This window comes from Palaemon carinicauda, chromosome 28, assembly GCF_036898095.1.
Source record: "Palaemon carinicauda isolate YSFRI2023 chromosome 28, ASM3689809v2, whole genome shotgun sequence".
Classification (NCBI taxonomy): Eukaryota; Metazoa; Arthropoda; class Malacostraca; order Decapoda; family Palaemonidae; genus Palaemon; species Palaemon carinicauda.
The window spans coordinates 46,987,812-46,999,269 of record NC_090752.1 but is presented as its reverse complement, the minus strand read 5'-3'; the positions used below and the strand labels follow the sequence as shown (position 1 = coordinate 46,999,269).

The 11,458-nt window shown below is 38.8% G+C and overlaps 1 pseudogene; it reads right to left on the bottom strand.

Annotated features, from left to right (window-relative positions):
* Positions 1–7,947, bottom strand: part of LOC137621800 (uncharacterized) — a 111,758-nt pseudogene extending 103,811 nt beyond the window's left edge.
* Between the last annotated feature and the right edge of the window lie 3,511 nt (positions 7,948–11,458).

Below are 11,458 nucleotides of genomic sequence, written 5' to 3'. Positions count from 1 at the left end.
AAAACCCCCCAGCCTATGGGCCCCTGAAACTCAAAATCGACACAGGTTCCGGTGGCAATACGCTGCCTTGCGGACATACAAGCAAATGTTTGGTGATGCACCCACCAGCCTCGTACTATCCCCAGAACCGTCAGTAAGACTAACATCATACAGTGGCGACAATATTCCCTGCCTAGGGTCACTAATGCTCAGCGTCGCAAACTCAGCAACCCAGCATTCTCGCAAGAAAAGTTCTTCGTGGTTGATGTGTCTGGTCCAGCCATACTTGGCCTTCCCTCATGCCAAAAACTTGGTATTGTGGATATCAATGTCAACGACGTTACTGGAATACCTGAGCAACCAAGCCAACAAGGCCCTATTAGGTCAGTCGAACAACTAAAAGCGCAATTCCCAGCACAGTTTGACTGTATCGGCAAACTAAAAGAGCCCGCAATGCTCCACCTCAAGGATGACGCGATACCTTTCTGTGATCCGCCCTGTAAGGTGAGTATCCACCTGAAGCCCCGCATCAAGTCCGAGCTTGACACTATGGAGAAAGAGGGGGTTATCAGACGCGTAACGGCACACACAGACTGGTGTAGCAGCCTTGTGTATGTCACAAAACCCGATGGAAGCCTACCGATCTGCCTGGACCCCAAGCGGCTCAACCAAAACCTCAAAAGATGTCCCCACAAGATTCCACTCTAGAAGAGATCAACCCGGTATTCTCCAAAGCGAAAGTGTTCTCCAAGCTAGACGCCAAAGCAGGCTACTGGAGTATACCGCTACACGAGGACTCACAACTACTGACAACGTTCCGAACACCACACGGCCGGTATTGTTGGACAAGGCTACCATTCGGGCTGAATGTAAGCCAGGACATATTTCAAGCCAGGATGGACTCCATCATCGAGAATCTCCCAGGTGTTTTTGGCATCGCTGATGACGTGGCAATATGTGGGAAAGACCAGTCGGAACACGACAAAAACCTGATGGGGTTCATGCGGCGTGCAGCCAAACACGGACTCAGCCTAAACTCGAAGAAATGCTCCATTTCAAAACCAGAAATCGAGTTTTTCGGAACACGCTATACCAGCAAGGGCATGATGCCAGACCCGTCAAAGGTACACGACCTGCATAGCATGCCGTCACCCTCCAATAAAGAGGAACTACAGAGATTCCTGGGAGTAATGACTTACCTCAGCCCCTATGTACCACATTACTCAGCTCAGTCACAAAGACTTCGAGATCTGGTCAAGGAAGATGTGCCCTTCCAATGGGAAGAAGACCATGAATCCACCTATCAACACCTGAAACGCCAAATAGCCCCATCAAGCACGCTGTCTTACTATGACCCAACTCGACCCGTGACTCTTGAAGTCGATGCATCGCAAAAAGGCCTCGGGGCGGCCCTCATCCAAGACGGGAAGGTAATAGCCTTCGCCAGCAAAGCCCTGACACCAACGCAGGCAAATTACAGCAATATCGAGCGAGAAGCCCTTGGACTAGTACACGGCGTGCAACGATTTCATACCTACCTATACGGAAGAGACTTCGAAGCTGTCACTGACCACAAACCCCTCGTTAATATCTGGGAGAAGCCACTGATCAGTGCCCCACCTAGACTACAACGTCTCTTCTTGAAACTGCAGGGGTATGACATGAGGGTCAAGTACAAGGAAGGACGAACCCTTGTACTTTCCGACGCCCTATCACGCCTTCCTAACCCACAAAATGACAAGGAAATCCCTTTGGATACACGAGTGGACGGACTGGAACTAGATGACATCGATGTGATATCAGTTGCACTCATAAAATTTGGTCCCCAGATTTTGGAAGAGGTCCGCCATAGGTCTGACACCGACCCAGTGCTGCGCACTCTCAAGCATACTATCATCGAGGGTTGGCCTACCTCAGTAAAAGGCTGTCTCCCCGATATCCGCCAGTTTTTCTCATACAGAGAATGCCTTGCCGTGGAAGACGGAGTCATATTCAAAGGGCGACAAGTTATCATCCCCAAAGAGGTCAGAGCCCGTATACTGGACCAGCTCCATCGGTCCCACCAAGGGATCACAAAAACACAAGCCCTGGCACGGGAGTGTGTATTCTGGCCCAACATTGCAAAGGATATAGAGGACAAGGTCAGGGCATGTGACATATGCCAGAAGTACCAGCCCCAGCAAAGTCCTAGTGAAACCACGCATCATGACATTCCCCCAATGCCCTGGTTCAAAGTCGCTTCGGACATCTTCCAAATTGGCCACAAGACATATCTGATCACAACTGATTATTTCACAAAATTCCCGATAGTCACCGAACTAAAAAACCTGTCATCTGAAAGTGTGGCCAATCACCTCAAATTCCTGTGTTCGCTGTTCGGATGCCCCAAGACCCTGGTCTCAGACAACGGACCTCAATACACGGGAGCAGCCATGAGGGACTTCACAAAAGCCTGGGGTATTGAGCACATCACATCAAGCCCACATTACCCTCAGTCCAATGGCCTCGCGGAGCACGCAGTTGGAACATGCAAGGCGATTATCAAAAAATGCCTTGAGACAGGTGGTGATATGCATACTGCATTACTCCACTTACGGGCCACCCCGATCGACAATAAGACAACCAGCCCCGCAGAGCTCATGTTTGGTCGCAAGGTGACCACTGACCTACCAGGCAGATACGAACCACATCTCGCACACATCACGACCCGCAACCACCTCCAGGACCGCCTACGACCAAATCGGACACAACGGCACTTCACAGACCTCCAACCCGAACAACCAGTCCGAATATTCGACAAGGCCTGCCACACATGGGTGCCAGGCAGAGTGGTACGTAAGTCAGAAGAACCCCAATCATACATTGTGGAAGCCCAAAACGGAGCGTGCCTCAGGAGGAACCGGTCCCACATCCGTCCGACACCGCTCGCGACAAACACAGAACCGCCCAACACCCGGCAGCAGGCTCCAACATCATCAGCACAGCCTCCACCACGACCCGCCGATATATCGCTGCCGCCACCTAGTGAGACCGAAATAACCCACCAAAGACCCGCAACTAGTGATAACACTACAGACCCGACAGCGGTGTATACCAAGTCAGGCCGGCTGGTGAAAACCCCATCCAGATATATTGAAAGTAACGCGGTCACATACCGTAAATTCCCATAAAGTGTTAAGTTAAATATTAATATACAACTCCCCCCCCTCGTTTCATGACCGAAAATTCTGAGAAGTCGTTACCAGAGTTTGAAACTCAAGAAAAGTTATCAGTCTCAGGACTGATAAGTGATTCAGAATAATGAATTTTATTTGAAAATTTACGAGTCTCGGACTGGAGAATAGGCTCCATTTCAAACACTCGTTACATGTGTATCAGGTTTCCATTTTGTTTTAATATATTTTGGGTGTTGTTGTTCTTTGCATCCAAAAAAAAAAAAAAAAAAAAAAAAAAAAAAAAAAAAAAAAAAATTATAATTTGCCACTTATTTTCATATTTATGACTGCCCTGCTGTAACCAACACTATTCGGACCAAAGTCCGCAAAGATAATAGCTATTATGTTTATATTACTATCCACAATCACAAATTGTACTATGCATGTTTATTGTGAAGGGATGAAAACAATGGAATACGTTTGAATATGGAACTTTCATCCATTATTTCTTTGTACTTATATGCCAGATTAGTTATTATGTGTAATCAATGCTTTGTATGTGATAAGGGGGATGTGGTATCATGTAGTCCCATGTAGCTATAAATAAAGGGCAGTCTCTACCTAGCACCCAAGCCATCAAGACCTGTCTTTTAATCACTGCAACCTCTTGCATATTATATCAAAATCCAGTCTTGATGAATACAGTGTTAAGGAAGAAATTCATAACATTATGAAATGAATGTGTATATATACAGTATACGATACTAAATATACCGTAAACATGATACACACACATATATATATATACTATATATATATATATATATATATATACGCATACACTTATATATACATCATACATACATACACACAAACACACACACACACATATATATATATGTATATATATATACATATATATATATATATATGTGTGTGTGTGTATGTGTGTTTGTGTGCGTGCGCGTGCACGCGCAAGCATGTAAGTATGTAGGTGCATGAATACTGTGATTGCGTTCAATTCAGTTTGTTTCAGATTTTGAAAAAAAAATCGTAGCACTGAAGTCGCTCTAATATTTATTTAAAGATCGACTCAAAATGTCTTTACAACTGTTCTAGATTTCTTTTTCGAACACCTGCGTACATAAAGGATCTCAAAATCACTAGGGGCAGATCTTGAATGAAATGTTTTAAAACTTATTTTTTTCTAAATATACAACCGAATGTAACCAGGGCATCAGCCACCCATTGAGATACTACCACTAGAAAGATATTGGGTTCTTTGACTAGCCAGATAGTACTACACTGGATCCTTCTCTCTAGTTACGACTCATTTTTCCTTTGCTTATACACACACCGAAGAGTCTGGCATATTCTTTCCACATTCTCCTCTGTCCTCATACACCTGACAACACTGACTTAACAAATAATTCTTCTTCACCCAAGGGGTTAACTACTGCACTATAATTGTTCAATGGCTACTCTACTCTTGTTAAGAGTAGAAGAGACTCTTTAACTATGGTAAGCAGCTCCACTAGGAGAAGGGGACTCCAATATTAAACCATTGTTCTCTAGTCTTGGGTAATGCCGTAGCCTCTGAACCATGGTCTTTGTCTTGGATTAGAGTTCTCTTACTTGAGGGTACACTTGGGCACGCTGTTCTATTTTATTTCTCTTCCTCTTGTTTTTTAAGATTTTATAGTTTAAATATGAAAGATCTATTTTAATGTTGTTACTGCTCCTAAAAATAATTCATTTTAATAATTCATTACTTTTCTTTTAGAATATTTATTTCCTTGTTACCTTTCCTCACTGGGCTATTTTTCCCTGTTGGAGTCCTTGGGCTTATAACATCCTGCTTTTCCAACTAGGGCTGTAACTTAGCTAATAATAATAATAATAATAATAATAATAATAATAATAATAATATTATCTAAATATGATTTTTCTGCGTAGAGAGAGAGAGAGAGAGAGAGAGAGAGAGAGAGAGAGAGAGAGATTGCCCTCATTATTTTTCCACCTTCAACTATGACCTACCATAACCAATTGCATATGATTCACTTCTAAGGTCAACAGAGACATACCGTCTTTAAAAGGAGAGAGAGAGAGAGAGAGAGAGAGAGAGAGAGAGAGAGAGAGAGAGAGAGATCCTTAATGAACGTACTCTGCATTTAGAAACCCCATACTTGCTCCCTCCCTCAAGGGTGCCTTTTGACCGCGACTCATGCGAAGATAGTTTAAGAGTCAGGATGTTTAACCGTAGTTTATGTTTCTCCCGAAAAGAACGCAACCAGTAGGCGCATTTCTCTTTCCTTCCCGCAATCCACAGACAGGTACTGTGGTTTTAGATGATAATGATGATGGTGATGAGGATGATAATGATAATAATAATAATAACAATAATAATTAACATTATTAATAATACAATACTGATGATTATAATCGTCATTTGTATTTTCATTAAAGCAAATAACTCTAGGCTATGTACATAATGCAAAAACATAGGTAAGACATTGAATACCGGTATATATATATATATATATATACATATATACATATATATATATATATGTATATATATATACATATATATATATATATTTATTTATATATATGTATTCATATATATATATATATATATATGTATGTATGTATGTATGTTTGTATGTATATATATATATATATATATATATTCATCAGCCGTTGCTAATCCACTGCAGGACAAGTCCGCAGACATGTCCTTCCACCTGTGTCTATTTGTGGTCTCTATAAGCCAGCCTATACCCGCAATTCTTTTTTAACTCGTCAATCCATCGTCTTCGCTTCTTTCTCTCGCTTCTTTTGCAATTTCTAGAGACCCATTCTGTTATTCTTAAATCCCATCTATTACAGTCGTTCTCATTATATGTCCTGCCCATGTCCATTGCTTTTTTTTATGTTGTTAGAAATCATCTACTTTAGTTTGCTCTCGTATCCATGTTGCTCCATTTTGTCTCTTAGTGTTATTCCCATCATTCTTCTTTCCATAAGGGTTCAAGTTTCTGATGCATAAGTTGATACTGGTAGGACCATCTCATTAAATATTTTTCTTTTTCGATAAAGTGACATTATATATAACCACACACACATACACACATACACACAGCGAAAATACGAAAGGTGGAAATGATAATAATGGTAATAATGATAAAACTACGATATTGGTAATAACAATAATAATAAGGATAATAATAATAATAATAATGATAATAATGAGGGTACTACTACTACTACTACTACTACTATTACCACTACTACTACTACTACTACTACTACTACTACTACTACTAATGATAATAATTTTAACATAACTACTACTACTAATGATAATAACGATAATAATTACAAAAATAAGGATAATAATTCTAATAATCATAATTATAATATTACAAAGTTCTTCAATATAATTGCAGAATGTTATGAGGGATTTCACTTTGCAATTCTTAATGATGAAAAAATTAGTCTATTTAACCACTATTGTGAAAGAGTCTTTAGAAAGTAACCATTTCAACTAAAAAGTATCAAGGGTAGAAGTCACTGATAAGAAACAATACCAATCGTCCAATGTTCAACATCAAATACCCTGATAACATGAATTCATCCACAAAATAAACCTCATTGGTTAAACATTCGAAGGAATTGTCTCGACAGAGATGAGTTATTCTTTAAATGAGAAACAATACTGAAAATCTTCCTAAATAAGAAACTATATGTTCCATAGTTAATTAATAACAGCCCGTTTGAAAGAATTCTTTAGTATTTGACGCAAAGTAGTTCTGCAAATTCTATAGGTTTAAATGTTGCTCGTGGATAGCAGTGGCAAGGGGCAGCGACGACAAATTGCACTATAGACTTGACATAAATACATATGATCAGCTCCAAAGCCACTCTCCATCCAAGCTAGGGCCAAGAAATGGCTGCTGATGCCTCAGTAGGTAGACCTGTAGGCTCCCCCAAACACCTCCTCCCTAGCTCACAAGGACAGTGAGGTTGCAGACACTACAAGTAACTATCGAACACGAGCAAGTCTGGAACCCCAGTCCAACAAATCGTAAGACAGGGACGCTTCCAACAGCTTTAAAATCTGCTCAAACCTAAGATCGTCAACCTTCGAGACTTCATTGACAACAATTTTATGCAACTCAGTTAAGATGAAAATTCTATATTCCTTTGTCATCTACCTCAGATAGATGAATTAGTGATCAATACTAATTGCATGATACCTTAGCGCTAAAGCTTTAAGGCTACGAACCAAACTTCCGACAGATCCCGGATGGTTTGGTACGAACAGCAACCGGTTGATATGAAACCTAAAATGCTAAAGAAGTGAACGAATGAGTTGTATGTATCTGCAATACATTTGATGGAAATCAGGAAGTAAATTACCACCTGAAAGAGATATCATGGAAATGGTTAAGAATGTTTTTACCACAGCATGGAACAACACCAGGAAGTACACAAAAATAAGGAGAGAGAGAGAGAGAGAGAGAGAGAGAGAGAGAGAGAGAGAGAGAGAGAGAGTAAAAACAAATACTTAGATAATTATAAATCTTTTGAATTCGACTATTCCAACAACTTTCTTATTTTTCCAAAAAATTCCACACCACTAAATAACTTTACCGAAAATCAAATATGAAGTAACTTCAAGATGGGAAGAGGGAAATGTAAAGAGGAGTTTTCTACAGAAGAAGAGGCTTTCCTCTTTCTGTTTTAAGTTCTGTACAATACCTCTTACCAGGGCCCTCTTGCCAAACACAAGAGGTAGAGCGATCATGGCGGCTGCGTGGTCAAGTGACCATATAATCAAAGCTTCGCCATACAACTTCGGTTATGTTCTGCCTTTGTTTCTGGTAAGAACGACAATCCCGCTCAATGAAAGTTAAGGAAGAGAATACATGATTGTGAAATGCTTAGAAACACTTCGTTTCCAGGTTTTTTGGTCTATATAGGATTATTACTGAAATGTTTGGTTTTTGATTGTGCAAGTTCTTACTGTAATTAGCTGTGTTTTTAGAATGTTTTGTTGTTTTTGTTGAGAATCACTCTGCATTACTTCCCTGTAGAACATAACGTTAAAGTTAAATCTCTATATATCTGTTACTGATGTTATTGATAGGATTAAAGGGTAAGGGAAATGTATGCAACTATCAGTATAATCTTTGATCTGTAGCATTTTACGTGCAATTAAATCATATTTCTCGCAGCCATTAACGACACTGAAGTTTCAGTGAAAATACAGTCAAATTATCATTGTTGTGACTGTTATAGTTAAAATAATAGTGAACATAGAATTAAATCATTGTAGTTGTTTTAGCAAGTCACAATGAAACGGCAGTCAGAAAATATGCAATTGTAGGGTCGTATTCCTACCTTTTCGCTTTTAGTATTATTATTATTATTATTATTATTATTATTATTATTATTATTATTATTATTATTAAAAGCTAAGCTATAACCCTAGTTGGAAAAGCAAGATGCTATAAGCCCAAGGGCTCCAACAGGGAAAAATAGCTAAATGAGGAAAGGAAACAATGATATAAGTAAACTACATGATAAGCAATAAATAATCAAATTAAAATATTTAAGAATAGCAACAACATTAAATTAGATCTCCATATACTGTATAAACTACAATAACTTGAAAAAAAAAAAAAAAAAAAAAAACATGATGAAGAGAAGTGAGGTAGAATAGAGCGCCCGAGTGTAACCTCAAGCAAGTAAACTTTAATCCAAGACAGTGGAAGGCCATGGTAAAGAGACTATGTCACTACCTAAGACTAGAGAACAAAGGTTTGATTTTGGAGTGTCCTTCTAGAAGAACTGTTTACCATAGCTAAGAAGAAAGTAGCCATTGAACAATTATATTGCAGTAGTTAACCCCTGAGCTAAGAAGAATCGTTTGGTAATCTCAAGTGTTGAGATAAAATGGGTCAGACTATTTGGTGTATGTGTAGGCAAAGACATAATGAACCGTGATCAGAGAGAGAGAGGGATCCATTGTAGTACTGTCTAACCAGTCATAGGACCCAATAACTCTCTAGTGGTAGTATCTACACGGGTGGCTGGTGTCCTGGACAACCTTCTACCTATAAATAATAAATATTCCAGTATGTCTATACAAAACCTTCCAAGTTACCATAATCTATAAGGGTGTTTTTCCATTGATCAGTTTTCAAGGAAGATACATTCTCTTATAAATTAAATTTTCTTATCGTAAACGGAACTTCTAATTTTACTTTCCTACTAATTCAAGCTTACGAAGGAAACAGTAATATCTCTCTATTTTTATATGCAGCATATCTCTCTATCTTACTTAATCTCTGTCTGTCTGTCATTCAAAGGGTCTCATTCTCTCTCACCCTTCTCTCTCTCTTTTCTGGTGAAGCAGCAAGTGTGTCATATATTTGCTCTCATCGCTGACCTATTTTCTCTCTCTCCTTTCACTTTCCTCCTTTTCTCCTTTCCCTTTCGACAGTCTAGACCATTTCTGTCTCTGATTTATCTCGATATCAATACTAAGTGTCCTATCATTTAAAAATACTTTTTTTTTTTTTTCATAATGACCCTATTTGTGCTGGTTACTCCCTTGTGGTGGGTAGAAGTTGAAAGGTCTAACAGAACTTTGTCTTCATTGGAGAGAGAGAGAGAGAGAGAGAGAGAGAGAGAGAGAGAGAGCGAGAGAGCGAGAGAGCGAGAGAGAGAGAGAGAGAGAGAGAGAGAGAGAGAGAGAGAATTTTTGAATAAGTAACTCGAAAACAGAAAGAGAGAGATAGAGAATCTGAATAAGTGAGGAATAAATTAGGAAACATCCCAGAGAGAGAGAGAGAGAGAGAGAGAGAGAGAGAGAGAATAAGTGAAGACATCAAGAAAACACCACACACCCAGAGAGAGAGAGAGAGAGAGAGAGAGAGAGAGAAAGTCAAGAAAACACCCACACACCCAGAGAGAGAGAGAGAGAGAGAGAGAGAGAGAGAAGTCAAGAAAACACCCACACACCCAGAGAGAGAGAGAGAGAGAGAGAGAGAGAGAGAAGTCAAGAAAACACCCACACACCCAGAGAGAGAGAGAGAGAGAGAAGTCAAGAAAACACCCACACACCCAGAGAGAGAGAGAGAGAGAGAGAGAGAAGTCAAGAAAACACCCACACACCCAGAGAGAGAGAGAGAGAGAGAGAGAGAGAGAGAGAGAGAGAATGGTAGCTAAGCAGAACATTAAACTCAACAGTATGTTAATAAAAACTCAAATGAAGTTTCTAAGTAACAAAAATCTAGGGCAGTGAATTTAGAGGTCAACATCGAAGTTGTGTTCATGCCAGTGAAGAACAAAATTGTTATTTTAAGTTGCATGTATACCATGAATAGCAATGCTATTATTATTATTATTATTATTATTATTATTATTATTATTATTATTATTATTATTATTATTATTACTTCCTAAGCTACAACCCTAGTTGGAAAAGCATGATACTATAAGCACAAGGGTTCCAACAGGGAAAATAGCCCAGTGAGGAAAGAAAATAAAGAAAAACTACAAAAAACTTCAAGAACAATAATAACATTGAAATAAATCTTTCATATATAAACTATAAAACTTGAAAATAACAAGAGGAAAAAACCTTCAAAATAATGCGAGGAAGAGAAGCAAGATAGAATCGTGTGCCCGAGTGTACCCTCAAGCAAGAAAGCTCTAACCCAAGACAATGGAAGACCATGATACAGAGGTTATGGCACTACCCAAGACTAGAGAACAATGGTTTAATTTTGAAGTGTCCCTCTCCTAGTAGAGCTGCTCACCATAGCTAGTCTCTTCTACCCTTACCAAGAGGTAGCCACTAAACAATTAAATTGTAGTAGTTAACCCCTAGTGTGAGAGCAATTGTTTGGTAATCTCAGGGTTGTCAGGTGTATGAGAATATGCCAGACTATTCTGTGTATGTATCAGCAAAGATGAAATGAACCGTAACCAGAGAGAGGGATCCAATGTATTACTGTCTGGCCAATCAATCTAGGTGAGGGTCATTTATTGTACAAGGTCAAATAATAATAATAATAATAATAATAATAATAATAATAATAATAATAATAATAATAATAATAATAATAATAATAATAACTGAATTACGGAATCAAATCTAAATGTTGAAGTCTTTTTGGTATTAAGAATATGTTTTAATTTTCTTTAGATAATAACACATGGTATCAAGTAAGTGCATATAATTCTTATGCTAGACACCATAAATTTGAAATAACGAAAATTCCAAAATAAAAGCAAAATAAATAATT